The following is a 14,133-nucleotide window of genomic DNA, read 5'->3' as shown; positions in this document are numbered from 1 at the left end:
GGGTGTCGACTACCTGGAAAAACCTGGAAAGTCAGGGAAAGTCAGAGAATTTCAATTTGGACCTGGAATGTCAGGGAAAGTCAGGGAATTTTGATTGAGGTCAGGGAAAAAATCACAAAACCCAATATTGAAAATTATAGTGATTTTCTTAATAGGAGGTCGTCAGTTGCATTCTAGCAAAAAATCCGCTTGAGGCCCTTTCAAAACATTTTAACAACAGCCACTACACCTGATAGTATAATTGCAATATTTCCATTGTTAGGCGACAGGTGGTGTTGCTGGGTGATTGTATCAATCTAATATTACATATACACTACTGACATCTGCTGTTCGATATCGTAAGCTTTCAATGTTCCTTCCACACACACGAGGTAGAGAACAGTCTTGAAGAAATAGGAGATCGTCAGTTGCATTCTAGCAAAAATTCCGCTTGAGCCCCTTCCTAAACATTTTAACAACAGCCACTACACCTGATAGTATAATTGCAATATTTCCATTATCAGGCGACAGGTGGTGTTGCTGTGTGTTTGTATCAATGTAATTTTGCATATACACTAGTGACATCTGCTGTTCGATATCGTAACCCAACAAACATTCACTAGTTGAACTAACATCAGTGTGATGATTTAATTCAGCGCTGTGTTGAATAATGTCTGTACTATTTCTTATCACAACTTCTGTTCAAGCTTTGTTCACACAATTTTGGCGAAGTTATACAACTACAACATCTCATTTTGAAAAACAACTTTATTAACTGATTCGTTAAACCTTTAATAAGCATTTTACTAAGCCTCAATTTAGCTACATGTGAATTCTTCGAAAATAATAACGCATAGAAGGTAACATCAGTAAGATCTCCAATGAACTATTTTGAAGCAATTGCTATTTTCATATATGTAATCATTTTAAAATTTTCCTAAATCGGGTCTCGAACTGCTGTCATTTGATCATCCGCCGGTAACGTTGTCATCCGCGCCATCCTTGATTTGTTAGATATGGCTCACTCAGTGCATAACATAAATAATCTTATCGCTGAATATGAATCATAATTGGACTCTTATTCAATAAGTCGATCTGTCAAACTACAGTTTGTTAATAACTGTAAAAGATTTTTATTTCAACCATTGTTCAGGCAGTCATAACCATCGCACACTAGGAAAAATACGTAAAAATAATGTCGATAAACGATAAAATAAAATCCGTCCCTAATGCTATTTATGGATTTATGAAAATAAAATCAATGTATATTCGGCCTTCCTCAGAATCTCTTGATAATCGGTTGCTATATGATTGTCAAATGCTAAGATTATTCCAATTTCGCAGCAATAAAGATCAAGACCATGCGATAATATTGGGATTCCACACATTAAAGGTTCAATAATTTTCCGATGTTATTCAACGGCGTTATGTCCAGCTTTTAGTAAATTTAGTTTCGCATGAATGCATGATTTTTTTTATTGCTCCAGCAGTTTCGTTCGTTATAATCTCCGACAGTTTAATAAATCACGAAAATAAAAAGCATGTCTTGAAAATAAATCATTATTTTTCTATAAATTAAAAGATCTAGAATCCAGATTTTCTCTCAAACTGAAAAAGCATGTTTTTTCCCACTGTGCGATAGATCAGATAAATCTAGATTGCTTTTTGAATAGGTCGTATGTAACAAAATTAGACATTTTGAGTTAATTACATCATTATGATAGAGAGAATGAGATCCCTTATGTGTAAAAAAATGAATCTGATATTTTATTATTTCATTAAAATATAATTACAAAACAATTCGACGTATCTGACGAATCCTCTTGAATAACGAAAATTGATCATTCGACCTATTGTCAAAAAAAGCCTTTTCGACAAAAAAATTCTAAATTCATTATTCCGTGTATTCGACCTTCTGTCAACAAAAGGTCGCATGTACAGAAAATGTCAAATGAAAATAAAAAGCACATACGACTCTTCGTTGATGGGGGGTCCGTAGAGTAGTTGTCTACACGTCTGACTCTAAATCAGATGGTCATGGGTTCGATTCCCACCCCCTCCACACCCCTTAAATATCAAAGAGGTGATAGTCTATATGACTTTAAACGAATGGAAAAGTCTACGGACATAAAAACAAACGAATTATAATTGTAAGACAATTAAAAAGTACAATATAGCCGATAAAGAAGAGCATGATTGTAAACTCCATTGGAGTATAAATAGAAATAGGTGGACATATGGCCTGCGATGCCCGTCCAGTTAGGTGGGTGGTGGACAAAAGAAACCACCACCCAAACAGAAAGAAGAAGAAGAAGAAGAAGACTCTTCGTTGACAGGCTGTGAATTTTGTTTTCTTTAGTAACATCAAAATTATTCTTTATCTATGTAATATTCGGTTAAGTACGCCACGGATTGGTCAAAGATTGGGACTCGATGGAACTCCTGGAGCAGTGCATTTTCAAATACCTTCGTGCCGGACCAGAAGATAAATGTTTTTGCTGGCAGAGCCCTCGCCAAACACACCGGAGAACAGAGAATATCGCGAAGATCGAGGCGAAGATTATATTCGAGACGTTCAACGTACCGGGGTTGTACATCGCAGCGCGGCGGTTCTGGTGCTTCCAGCCAGTTGGGCATCTTGTCCGGTAGAGGAATTGTGGACGACAGTGCGACGCGCGGGATTCATGTGACCGAGGGCTACGTCATAGGATCATGCATCAAGTACATTCCAATCGCTGGTCGGAACATCATTTTATTGTATTCAGAACTTACTTCGTGGGCGTGAGGTTGGATTTCCCATGGACAGAGCCTCGAGACAACCAAGGGGATCAAAGAACGGTACAGCTACATCTGCCCGAACATCGCCAAGAAAATAGCCAAGTACAATTCGGAACCGACCAAGTGGATGCGGAATCAATGCAATCATCAAGTAGCCGTAAGGGCTGGACTTCGGAGTCGAGTGACTCCTTAGACCGGAAATATTATTTCATCCGGAGAAGAGGACGGGCCGGGCAGTTATCGTCACAATCATAATCACGTAGTTTTGTCCCCTAAGGTCTAAGGTCGACGTTCCTTCTGCTGCTACATTGATACTACCAAATTACAACTAGTATCGTTCCAATTTGTATTAAGGAAAAAAGGAACAAGTCAGTCCACAAAAGCCAAACGAACGGAAAACCATACTTACAGGGTTATTCGGACCGAGTGTCGCAAGGAGTGTCGTCTATTGTCGTCAAATTTTTAAGCAAAGGCAGTGATAATCATTCCTCTTGTTTCTATTTGATCGATTTTCTTAAATGAAATAGTTTCACTCCATTTTCATGCTGCGATACGCATAGAAGGATTAGGTTCATAAGTATATTTATTAATTGTTTTATGCACTAATAAATATTAAATTTACCGACAAACAAAAAATATCAGTTTCAACGAAGTTGAAGGTTTATTGTTTTATTTTCCAGATGCTACGAGCGAAGATTCAGAATGCTCTACGTAACATTTCTTAAACTTGGGTACAATACCTCTTTATTTTAGGATCATGATCAGGAAAGGCCACTACGGCTATCCTTGTGTCGCTATTAGTGCTTTTCCATTATCAGACGAATATCTCACAAATCTCTGCAATAAACAAGTTGGAAGAATTGGAAACAAAAAATCGCGTTTATAAAACTTAGACTACTTTGTGCTACTTTATTCCTTGATAAAGTGTATTTTGACATGAAACACCACGTTACTCTAAATCGAAAGAAAGAAAGCGAGCAAGAAAGATCAACTACAAAACACTTCGCTAAGATATTCAATTCCTCAATGAGGTATCATACCTACTTGAAGTGTTAGTAATTATTATTCAATCGAGTATTTATATCGAGATTTAAATAATACCAAGTAATGATATACCATGGTACAAATACCAGAATCTAAAAATTCAGTTGATGCAAAAGTAGCTAAGTGCTTTGCAAACAGTCATGTTTAGTTAAGCATATTGAAATATATTCCGAGGAAATATGTTTAATAACTACTGATATGCTTGTTTCCTTCTCGGGCATAGTTGTGCTACAAATACGATAAAAAAATACACCGTGCGGCTGTCGTAATGTTTTAAAAATCGCATATTCGAAAAAAATATGTCGCATTGTTATCTTTCCATAAACGAATATTATGGCAGCAAAAAACGTGTAATTTTGGGATATGCATTCACAACTATGCCATATTCACAATGTTTCATTTATAAATCGAAAAAGGAAAATTTCCAACCCAAACCACTTCCAGCATGGCTATGCTTGTAACTCGATGTTTGCTCGACTACGAAATGCATTGTATTGACCATCATTATCTATTCCATTGATCCATCACATGAAGTTTATTGAATGTAGAGCATATTCCATAAGTCGGTGAAGTAATTGTAAGAAGTAAATTCAATTTATTAAGTTTGACGAACATATTATTAAGAAAGGAATCAACAATTATCGCCTTATCATAAGAGTTTCAGCATCGCAAGTCCTGAGAGGTTTGGTAGTTACTGTTGCACGCTTATAGAGCTCAAATTCGAAAATGATGTCCAGGTCATATCTGCTCGTACTTCTACCCTTTATAAAGGTACCTATAGGTACCACCAATGCCAGTGAGTCCATGACGAGTTTTCGGTAGTCCTCTAGATAGCTCGTATCGGAGCATATATCATATTGATAATCTTCAGCTTTGTTTCGTTGATTCTCAGAGTATTGATAATGCTCTGTTATGCGCTGTTATGGTGCACCGTTGTATGCTGGGAATAATGTCGCTTTCCTAGAGATGGACTATTTTCTTGATCCTAGAGGCTCAAGTCTCGGCTCAAGTCGAGTGCTGGTTCTCGTGGAACTCAATGAATCGCACTAAAAATAATATCATAAGGAAAAAATATACCACACTGTCCACACTATTAACGTTATTCAAATAATGATACAAACCTCTGGTAATTGCAGAAAGATAATAAAAGATTTTATTTAACTAAATTAGTTTAAACAACACAATATTTTTGTTTGTATTTCGCTGGGTCGTAAGTACAACTAGAAACATCAACCGGTCTGATCTATCAGGTCGCATGAGCATACCAGTTGACAGAACGACGAAACATATTAGTCGAAAGTAACATGGTGACTGATTTTAGGTCGTATCGATTAGGTCGAATGTTTGCACAAATTTGCAGAAAGACTTAAAATAGTATTTATCCAAAAACTAGGTTTCTAACAGTAAGAACTGTCGATTATAAACTACAATTAAAAATATCAATTTTTATCAAATTTTTGATGTAATATTTGAATGCTTTCGATGCTTTTGTGAAAATTAGCAATTGATTTTATTTTAGGAAATTTCGAACATCGATTTCTCTGATTCATGTGAATTGCACATAGGACCTATTCAAAAAGCACTCTAGAAATGTGAAATCCAATGGTTAAGAAGGACAAAGGTAAAGAAGGATGTCTAATGCCTGCTTATTAACTTACTATTCAAACTCAATTCGACCACCCTTTCAGAGCGATGTGATGCCGTCGAACAGAGAACTTTAAAAATCATTAGTTCAGTACATTGTTAAACTTCCCCAATGTGCTGAAATGTGATTAAACGAAAACGTAAGTTCGACTTCAAATAAAGGTAGTAAACAAATAAATAGGCCATGTCGAATATTAGTTAGATTAAATACTGAAATGAAATCTGTCTAGCAAATTATTCAGCATCCATTTTATTCAGCTACAAAGATCACAAATAAACAATAATTCAACCTAGATGCTTGTTTGTAGCTTGTCGTTGTTTGTTGGGAAGCTTTCAATGTTCCTTCCACACACACGAGGTGGAGAACAGTCTTGAAAAAATTGAAAGTATACAGCTAGAATTTAGTATGGAGGTACAATGAAATCTCTTTTTTTGTTTAGAACTGTAAAACAAGTCGTGGGAACAAAAAATCTAAAAATTATTTGTTGCTTTTTGACCTAGGTTTCATATTGATGCGATGCGTAGTTAATGAGAACGGATGATTTGTCCATACAAGGAAATTTATTTTACTTTAAATGTTGTGGCGCCACCTCGTTCAAACAGCACCTTTGTCTTTGCCTTATTCGAGCAAAATGTTAAACTAAGGACACGCTGAATTATTTTAATCCATGGAAAAAAGACCAATAATGGTACCAAAACTTCGGAGCAAAATTAATCTAGCGTTTTAACTGGTCATCAGACTGCCTAACCGATAAACAATACTCCGAGGCAGTTACAGTCTACAATCACTTTCACTATCAAGCTATAAAGCTTTTTCTTGTGACCGGTGGCAGTCTCTAGACTAAAAGTCTACTCCGGGCCCATTCCATATACACCATTGGTAATCGAGTTTGTTTCACTAAGCAATAATACAGGTGTTGAAGCTTCGTTTTTCAAATGGTCACTGTTGAGGCCTGATCCAAATATTTTTTTTTATAAAAAGTCTCCTTCAATATTTTAGATTATTTAGTTTGAGTGGTTTTGTGTCAAGGTCGTTTTGATTTTTTGCAGTTTCCTCAGTAGCGTTCAAGTCATGTTCCCATTAAACAAAAGAAGTTCTGAAAGTTCATTCAAATACTGGTCATAAGACGAGTTTGTACAATTCCATTAAATTCCACTGCTTTATTGTACCTTTGACAGATACGTATTTCGACCGCAACAGTAAGGTCGTCTTCAGTATCTCGTACTTGACTCGACTAAGTCGAGTCGACTAAGTAATTTGTTTCCACTGACTCGTACCTGACTCGACTAAGTTGGAAATTGGAAAAAATGCGATCTATCTCGATAAATTTAAATTGCTTATTAGTAGCCAACTCTAATAATACCTTTTGATGAAAATAGTTCAGAATCGATCCACAAATAATCATCAAAAATGTTCAACCTAAAACCAACAACTATATTTTTAGAAGCTTGTTTAAGGCTCTATAAACCGTAATCAATCCGATAATGACGATGATTTTATTCGAATCCGCACTAATACTAATAAAGTTTTGAACTAAATTCAATATTTTGGGGCTATTTGCCGACTTACCTCCATCATAATATATTCATGGCATTTCCATATTAATTTTTCACTGATCCAAATTAACAATTACTGAGGAATTGCAGGAAAAACGCTGAAAACTGCCTTTTTTCCTGGGCCGGCATTCGTATTTTTATCGAACGCATACTAACTCCGAACGTTTGGAGCAAACACATACACACGCACTTGATTTTTCACTTGATCTTTTCCCACTGTTTTCTTGATTTAATCACTCCTAAAACATATTCACTAACTGAGTTTCACATTTTTCTTCAATATTGACTACCAATTAATTCACTTCGCGTCCAAAAACTGTCGAAAACTGCTTTCCAAAAATCGAAGTGAGAGACAAATTTGACGACCGTATTGTGAATGCAATAAAATGCGGAAGACTCAAACTCACTAGCGCAATAAGTGAAATGGTGAGTACAAAATCTACGCGATGCAACTTCATTCAATTCGAACAATACAATGTATACGCCAGCCAACACGCAAACAAAGGTGTGCATACATGAGAAAATAATCATCTCTTCACCGTTGCCAGATTTGTTTATTGGAAAAAATCATTGCTGTTTGCCGGATTGAACAAATATACCAGAAATAAATATTTAAACATGTTATGTAAGCTTCTGTTAAATTCCAAGTGGTGAATAACAAATTTTAAACCGATAAATACCTATATATTTGATACACCGTGAACATGTGTTATGATATAGAATAAACATTTCGTCAAGTCTGGCAACATTATGCATCAGCTGGCATATTTTTAACACCCCATTTCCACCCACCCCAGTTGTAAACAAAATTTATCTATCGCTGCTGCACTTTTCCGTACCAATTGCCTCACTATTACAAACAAGCGATACAGTCATTAACTCTCAAAACATTGTGATGGAGTCTTGAGCCTTAAAGAAAACACCGAATACTATCTTTGTGGACCTTCGACAACACTCCACAGCATCGGCATCATCTCCAAACAAGATTCTGTAGGTTTTAAAAACATTTCGTGAACTTCCATTTGATTATAGGCTTATAAAGTCATTGGCCGATCCTCATGTCCTTAGGTGGTCAAATTATTAATCATGTAGAGAGAAAGCATCATATGGTCTACCTCATGCACTCCATAACCATACTCGGACGCAAGTGGAGGAAAATGTTGTTGCCAATAATAATGGTTCAGTTTTACATTCGCTGCTTTTGATGTTTATTTTACAATTTTATCAGGAAATATTCTGGTTGATCTTTGAGATTTTTTTCCAGAAATTAAATACTTTAGTGAAAATGCTTTAGTATTTTTTGTGAAGATAATTATTCCCTTCAGAAAATTTTCTAAATTACTTCAGAATTCTCCTGAAATATAAAAAAAATCCCAAAGGATTTCCAAGAGCTCGCTCGACAGTTTAATCCTGGAGCTCCTTGATGAATGTTTAGTATTTTTTATTCTTTATTTAAGTGATTTTTTAATTTTAAAATTAAGTTCATCACTACCTTGTATTTTATAATTTTGTTTTCCATAGCTTTGCTCATAAAACTTGGTAGATTGTATGGTGTTTACTCAAATTCAAATGGAAATGACTTGGTGGAAGGATTCATACGAAATATGCCAATGAATCTTCAAACATGTTACGACAAGTTATTTAAAAAACTCCAATAGATGTTCCTTATAAAGTTTCATTGTGTGTTGGTGTTATACTTGTCTGACATATACTTGATAGTAGTTGATAGTGAACTTTTTATAAATAAAACATTGTTGGAATTCTAAGACGATATGGCAGGCGATATGGCAGACAACGGTGGCGGTATGGTAATGAACCTAGGAGCACGCGCGCAGGACATGCGACTTCCGGCTCCGAATCTCCAGGAAATCCAGGAGGAGATCGGCCGGCTGAAAAACAACAAAGCCCCTGGAGTTGACCAACTACCAGGAGAGTTGTTTAAACACGGTGGTGAAGCACTGGCTAGAGCGCTGCATTGGGTGATTACCAAGGTTTGGGAGGATGAGGTTCTGCCGGAGTGAATCGAAGGAGTTGCGTGTCCCATCTACAAAAAGGGCGATAAGCTGGATTGTAGCAACTACCGCGCAATCACATTGCTGAACTCCGCCTACAAGGTACTCTCCCAAATTTTATTCCGCCGATCTACACCAATCGCAAGAAAGTTTGTGGGGCAGTACCAGGCGGTATTTATGGGTGAACGCTCTACCACAGACGAGGTGTTCGCCGTATGTCAGGTATTGCAGAAATGCCGCGAATACAACGTGCTCGCACATTATCTATGTATCGACTTCAAAGCCGCGTATGATACAATCGATCGAGACCAGCTATGGCAGCTAATGCACGAAAACGGATTTTTGGATAAACTGATAATATTGATCAAGGCTGTGTGGCCCCAAATGGCCGGAGCGAAAGGCAATGACGGCAGCTCTCCGTGGGTGCGTGTGCACGCTACGGAGGTCTGACCAGAAGAGGCCGAGTCATGGCTTGCTGCGCACTGATCGACACGCTGAGGTGTTAATGTATAATCACTCGCTGATGGTAATATACTCAAACCCCACAAAGGCGACGATGGATCGGGTGATGTGCGTAGTTCGAGTTTCAGGGTCATTCTCGAGCCCCTTCGAAACGGGCAGAGGGTTACGGCAAGGTGATGGTATTTCCTTTCTGCTATTTAACATCGCTTTGAAGGGAGTAATACGAAGGGCAGGGATTGACACGAGTGGTACGATTTTCACGAAGTCCGTCCAGTTATTTGGTTTCGCCGACGACATAGATATTATGGCACGTAACGTTGAGAGGATGGAAGAAGCCTACATCAGACTGAAAAGCAAAGCTAAACGGATTGGACTAGTCATCAACACGTAGAAGACGAAGTACATGATAGGAAGAGGCTCAAGAGAGAACAACGTAAGCCACCCACCACGAGTTTTTATTGGTGGTGACGAAATCGAGGTGGTTGAAAAATTCGTGTACACCCAGGTTTTTTCTACACGGTTTGGTTTAAGTCGTTTAAGACCTTAGGCGTAACCGAGAAATTAAGGTACCCGTAACGCTGGGTAGATACCTCTTCGTGGTGTGTTACGGGGTAAGTTCTACCATGGTCACATTGCCAGCTACAGGCACATCCTGATCCAACGAATACCTTCCCAATATCCAACTCCGTGGTACTTCTTCCTTCTCTCCCTAGTGACGGTACAGATAAGCGTGGCCAGAAATAGTTATTCTAATTCTTTTGTCATTTTTGTCATAGATTGAAATTAAGGACTACACCCACCTTGATTTCTGATAGCAATCTGGACAGAGATTTCAAAGGAAACATGAGTATCACTAGTTTCCAGTCCACGAAATAATTTATAGTAATTTATTTATTTTTTTTTTTCCATATTTCATTATACTTATTTTTTATATTTCACTATATTTATTTTTCATATTTTAACATTTTAATTTTATGACGGCGAATGTGAGCAGTTAGTCGAGGGAAACAATGCAACATGAGCGAGATTGCTGCAACACAGCACGAGGGCGAACGAGGCACGATACAAACGGGCGCGGAACAGACAAAACTCGATTTTTTGGAAGAAAAAGCGCCAGCAGGATCGAGGCCGTGAAGAGACCGAGCAACTGTTCCGCGAAGTTAAACCGCTCACGTAAGGGTCACGTGCCACAGCCCGATATGTGTAAGGATATAAACGGGAACCTTCTTACAAAAGAACATGATGAGATCCAAAGGTGGCGGCAACACTATGAAGAACACCTGAATTGCGATGTGGCAGACAACGGTGGCGGTATGGTAATGAACCTGGGAGCACGCGCGCAGCACCTACGACTTCCGGCTCTGAATCTCCAGGAAATCCAAGAAGAGGTCGACTGGCTGAAAAACAACAAAGCCCCTGGAGTTGACCTACTACCAGGAGAGCTGTTCAAACACGGTGGTGAGGCACTGGCTAGAGTGCTGCACTGGGTGATTACCAAGGTTTGGGAGGATGAGGTTCTGCCGCAGTGAATCGAAGGTGTCGTGTGTCCCATCTACAAAAAGGGCGATAAGCTGGATTGTAGCAACTACCGCGCAATCACATTGCTGAACGCCGCCTACAAGGTACTCTCCCAAATTTTATGCTGCCGACTTACACCAATCGCAAGAAAGTTCGTGGGGCAGTACCAGGCGGTATTTATGGGTGAACGCTCTACCACAGACGAGGTGTTCGCCGTACGTCAGGTATTGCAGAAATGCCGCGAATACAACGTGCTCACATACTATCTATGTATCGACTTCAAAGCCGCGTATGATACAATCGATCGAGACCAGCTATGGCAGCTAATGCACGAAAATGGATTTTTGGATAAACTAATAATATTGATCAAGGCTGTGTGGCCCCAAATGGCCGGAGCGAAAGGCAATGACGGCAGCTCTCCGTGGGTGCGTGTGCACGCTACGGAGGTCTGACCAGAAGAGGCCGAGTCATGGCTTGCTGCGCACTGATCGACACACTGAGGTGTTAATGTATAATCACTCGCTGATGGTAATAAATATACTCAAACCCCACAAAGGCGACGATGGATCGGGTGATGTGCGTAGTTCGAGTTTCAGGGTCATTCTCGAGCCCCTTCGAAACGGGCAGAGGGTTACGGCAAGGTGATGGTATTTCCTTTCTGCTATTTAACATCGCTTTGAAGGGAGTAATACGAAGGGCAGGGATTGACACGAGTGGTACGATTTTCACGAAGTCCGTCCAGTTATTTGGTTTCGCCGACGACATAGATATTATGGCACGTAACGTTGAGAGGATGGAAGAAGCCTACATCAGACTGAAAAGCAAAGCTAAACGGATTGGACTAGTCATCAACACGTAGAAGACGAAGTACATGATAGGAAGAGGCTCAAGAGAGAACAACGTAAGCCACCCACCACGAGTTTTTATTGATGGTGACGAAATCGAGGTGGTTGAAGAATTCGTGTACACCCAGGTTTTTTCTACACGGTTTGGTTTAAGTCGTTTAAGACCTTAGGCGTAACCGAGAAATTAATGTACCCGTAACGCTGGGTAGATACCTCTTCGTGGTGTGTTACGGGGTAAGTTCTACCATGGTCACATTGCCAGCTACAGGCACATCCTGATCCAACGAATACCTTCCCAATATCCAACTCCGTGGTACTTCTTCCTTCTCTCCCTAGTGACGGTACAGATAAGCGTGGCCAGAAATAGTTATTCTAATGCTTTTGTCATTTTTGTCATAGATTGAAATTAAGGACTACACCCACCTTGATCACTAGTTTCCAGTCCACGAAATAATTTATAGTAATTTATTTATTTTTTTTCCATATTTCATTATACTTATTTTTTATATTCCACTATATTTATTTTTCATATTTTTACATTTTAATTTTTTAGGTTTTCATATTTTTTATAATTTTATATTTTAACATTGTATATTTTTTTAATTACGTATTTTATACCTTCCTAATCTAACATTTTTATGTATATTATTTCTGTGTATTAAAATTTTAATTTCATTATGTTTTTATATTATCATATTTTTATACTTCTTTAAATTTAACATTACACTTTCTTTTTTGATATTTAATGATTTAATATTTTTAAACTTTTATATTTTGTATTTTTGTATTTTCATATTTATATAATTTCATATTATAATATTATTATATTTTCCATATTCCTATATTTTTCCCATTTTTATACTTTTATGTGCTCACATTATGACGCTGTTATATTTTTATATTTTCAGGCTTTCACATTTGTTATTCTTGTATATGTTCATATTTTTTTGTCTTTGTATTTTTAATTTCAAATTCCATATTTTAATCTTTTGTATTTTCATATATTTGTATTTTCGTTTCTCATGCTATCATATTCTCATATTGTTATAATTTCTTAAAATTAATTTTCATATTTAATTTTTTTGTCTTTCTTATATCTTTATACTTTCATGTTGTTATAATTTTTATGTTTTCATATGTTTTTATACTTTCATATTTCCATGTTATATATTTTTGTATTATTTTAAATATTTTTATATTATCTTATTTTCAGATCTTCATATTGTCATATTTTCAATATCACTTTTTATATTTTAAAATTTTTCAATAATTTCATATTCTCATGCTTTTAGGTTTTTTTTGTACTCATATTTTTGTATCTTCATTTTTTAATTTCATGTTTTCATATTTTTTCATTTCGTATAGCAATTTTTATTCTCTTGTTACATTATATTTTTATGTTTCTTATTTTCATATTATAAAATTTTCATAATTTCATGCTTTTATATATTTATATTATTGTATTATGTATCTTCATATTTTCATGATATAACATTTTAATAGTACACTACAAAACATCCCAGGAATGAAAGCTTCACAACCTGCCATGTAACCTTTATGCAAACGACGTCCTGGCACATGACCTGCTATCTGATACTCATAACATTCTAAATAATAATCAAATTCTTTACAATTTCCAGCTTCTTCTACAAGAGATGTACATCCCGAGTTAACTTTGGCTAAAAATTGATGTTATATCCTACAAATATATATATATAAAATTTGATGTAATTTCTTATTATAATGTTATTCATTTCACTACATATATATATATAAAAACTACCAAAATAAGAACTTAAAAAGAACGCGGTGCGTATGGTACGGTATGTCCACGCATCCTTCAACCCCTGTAGATTCGTGATATGTATCATGTTGAAGTGACTACTTGAACACGATACATCTCGAAGAATCATCTCTGCGGCAAACACAACGCAGTGGGCCTGGCCGCTTTGAAGTTTATGTCATACCACTGGTATGCTGTAAGCCTCAATATTAACAAGAAAAATTATTGGGCGTCATCTAACTCAATGATTTTCCAGGATGCTTTCTTTGTACTGGCTGCGTTTGTGTTCGATTAGATTAGATTAGATTAGATTAGATTAGGCGTAACCGAGAAATTAATGAATTCCAACCGCGTAAAAAAACCTAGGTGTACTTGGGCTCATTGGTGACCTCCGATAACGATACCAGCAGGGAAATTCGGAAACGCATCATGGCAGGAAATCATACGTACTATGGACTCTGCAAAACGCTCCGATCGAATAGAGTTCGCCTCCGTACCAAACTGACTATCT

At 37.0% G+C, this 14,133-nt stretch overlaps 1 pseudogene; it reads left to right on the top strand.

Moving 5' to 3' along the window:
* Positions 1 to 2,226: 2,226 nt before the first annotated feature.
* On the top strand, positions 2,227 to 3,473 carry LOC134222602 (actin-related protein 3-like; annotated as a pseudogene).
* The last annotated feature ends 10,660 nt before the right edge of the window (positions 3,474 to 14,133 follow it).

This window comes from Armigeres subalbatus, chromosome 3, assembly GCF_024139115.2.
Source record: "Armigeres subalbatus isolate Guangzhou_Male chromosome 3, GZ_Asu_2, whole genome shotgun sequence".
Taxonomy (NCBI): domain Eukaryota; kingdom Metazoa; phylum Arthropoda; class Insecta; order Diptera; family Culicidae; genus Armigeres; species Armigeres subalbatus.
This window is presented reverse-complemented; position numbering and strand designations above follow the sequence as displayed.